Source organism: Poecilia reticulata, linkage group LG8 (genome assembly GCF_000633615.1).
Source record: "Poecilia reticulata strain Guanapo linkage group LG8, Guppy_female_1.0+MT, whole genome shotgun sequence".
Lineage (NCBI taxonomy): Eukaryota > Metazoa > Chordata > Actinopteri > Cyprinodontiformes > Poeciliidae > Poecilia > Poecilia reticulata.
Window position 1 is genome coordinate 1682262 of NC_024338.1, and position 2855 is coordinate 1685116.

The window sequence follows — 2855 nt, forward strand, 5'->3', positions numbered from 1 at the left end:
AGATAGATAGATAGATAGATAGATAGATAGATAGATAGATAGATAGATAGATAGATAGATAGATAGATAGATAGATAGATAGATAGATAGATAGAGAAGTCCAATGTAAAGCATTTGGATGAGTAACTTTTTCCTCCTTTTTTGATTTGTTTGCGTTATTATTATTTTTGTTGAGTGCTAAGGATCCAGATGTCCAACAAGATTTATTTATGCAACACACAACTTCTTAGGCTTTTTAGGTCGGGGTTGTTGGAATGATTTCAATGAGTACAATGAAATCTCCAAATAAACAAATAAATAATTTGCGCATTCCTTATTGCGCACTGTGGATCAGACAGAGTGTCTAACGAACTAACAGCCGAATCTCCGTTGTGAAAAACAGCTTGTTCGTTTCACTTCACAGCGAAGTCAGTAATCAGCAGCTGTTTAATTTTTACAGAATGTAATCAAGGAGATCAGACTGAAGAAGAGCTACTATTATTATGTAAATAATAAATAAGGATGAAGCAGATTAGTAATGATATTTTAATCTGGCAGGGTTGGACCGGACTGTTTTTGGAATTAAGTTGTCTGCATCGGATTTATTTTAATTTAATGCAATTGTTTTATCGTTGTTTCTATATTTATCCTTTCAGGGCTGCACAGTGGCGCAGTTGGTATCACTGTTGCCTTAAAGTAAGAAAGTCCTGGGTTCGATCTTTAGGCCCTGGAGACTGCATATGGTTTGAATTTGTGCAACATAACTAAATAATAAAAATAGTGGGTTTTGAGCTTAATTAAGAAAAAACAATATGTCAATAATTGGCCATCTTGTCACATCCCAAATGCGGAGGGTTATGGGTTAGTTTTGAAAATCAAATCATGTATTTTTGTAAATGCAGCATAGCGTGGCGTCACTCAGCTGCAGGTGTGCAGGCCGTTAAAACGTCGACGTTTACCGCATTGCGAATGTGCTCTGTAGGCCAACAGCGTTTGCCTTCAGTCTGTTGTCAAACGACAATACTGTCTCTCTTTTTTATAAACGAATTCCATGACCCTTAGTATCAATAATTTGAATTTACCTTGTTGCTCAAAGAATTACAGATGTAAACAAAGAGTCCCGCAGTTCATCACCACCAAGGTTACCGCACAAATTTGTTCTGGCGCAAAAGTAATAATGGTTATGCAAACAATTCAAAATGTTTTCCTTGCATTTTAACAGGAGGTGCTATGTGCACGTTATCAACAAAGAAATGTCAAACAATTTGCCACCAAAAATGATTGATGTTGACTGCAGTGTTTACATTCTGCAGCGGGCCGTAGACATAGAATGTGTTGAGATATAACGTGCATGCCTCTTTCAGTTCATTCTAACTGAATTTTGAACCTTTTGACTATGTTTGGTACAAACTAAAAAAGGCAAATATAGCCGGCCTCACTATGTAGGAACATGTCTGGAGCTATTAAAAGAAAATCCGAAGAGCAAAACAGAAACGCGAGTTCCTTTCCTTTGTCTGCTGTGAGCTCGTCTTTGCAGAGGCAGAAGAAAATGGCCGCTCAGAGAATGAGCGAAAGACGAAAAGCAGCTCTCCTCCAGCAGCACTCCATGAAGAAATGCAATAAATTCCTTGTTGTTTTATGAAAATTTACAACTTAGTGATACAAGTTTATGAGTGGCCGTGCATGGGGATTGGACGGTGAGCTGGTCATGTGGACGCGCTTAACGTGAACATGAACTTTTTATGATTTCCCAAGTGGCTATAATGCTGCAGCTCTGCTCTCCGGTCCGAACAGCCGCCCTCTCCTCCCCTACATCGGCCGAACCTCGTAAGCAACCGAGCGAATCTCATCCAGCGGACAAATAAAACTAAGCGCTTACATCGAACCGAACTGCTTATTAACAACAGTGATCGTGACTGCAGAGCAGAGAGGAACAGAGACTGACAACAATACGCCTTCCTCCTCCTTCTCCACCCGCTCCTCTTCCTCCATGGCGCCGCTCTCCGGCGACTCTGGACTGACGGTCAGAAGAGAGGACAGCAGAGGCCATCCCTGGAGACTGAATCTGTGTTTGTTTGTTTTGGGTTTTTTTTTGCTTATTTGTTTGTTTGAATTTGATGATTAGCAGTAGAATACGGGCGATGATAGCAGATGACAGGAGTGTTTTTATGTCTCGACGTGCCCTCGGTGACATAAGAGGATCTACGAATCCACCTCTCCCTCGCCCTCACCTCCGCTTCCTCACAGACCGGGTAAGATGCTGCCTCCTGTCCTTCCAGCAAGCCGCCGCGGGGAGCTGCAGGTGAGTTCGAATTATCGGCTCAGAGCGAATGCGCATTGTTCCCGCAGTTCTTAAAGAAACAACGTGAAAATAACAAGAAAACTGTGAAACTGGGCTTTGTGGGAACCTTCCTAATAAGATGGGTAAAAGTTCGGATGAGCCGTAAGTGAATCGCTTCCGTGTTGGGTTAGGCTCTGGGGTTGTTTCCCCTGATGAAATGGCCTCTTCTAAATGATGGGATTAGGTGTTGAGAGGGCATACACTGATGGAAAAGCAACGACTTGGATTCCGGGCGTGTTCGTGAGAAACTAATGCTGGCTTTGATGTTAGAACAGGTGCTGCGGATTTGACACTTCAGAACTGTTAAATCAGAAGACAGGAGATAGGTTAGACTGTTCATCTGCATCTGTGTGTCGGACCAGGTCGGGAATGTCTCTCTGCTTTAGCTAATATCTCTTCATCTGAAAATTGAGACTTTTTCACGTCCAGAGAACAGAAAAGAACTTCCAGGTTCTTTCAGGCGTTTCACATCCTGTGTGTGTGTGTGTGTGTGTGTGTGTGTGTGTGTGTGTGTGTGTGTGTGTGTGTGTGTGTG

The 2855-nt window shown here is 42.2% G+C and overlaps 1 protein-coding gene across 1 annotated transcript in view; it reads left to right on the forward strand.

The window, feature by feature from the left end:
* Positions 1-1551: 1551 nt before the first annotated feature.
* Positions 1552-2855, forward strand: part of LOC103468208 (homeobox protein Hox-B5a-like) — an 18728-nt gene continuing 17424 nt past the window's right edge. The window contains exon 1 of the mRNA XM_008415109.2: positions 1552-2281. The gene's annotated coding sequence lies outside the window, so the exon portion shown is untranslated. The remainder of the gene's footprint in view (positions 2282-2855) is intronic.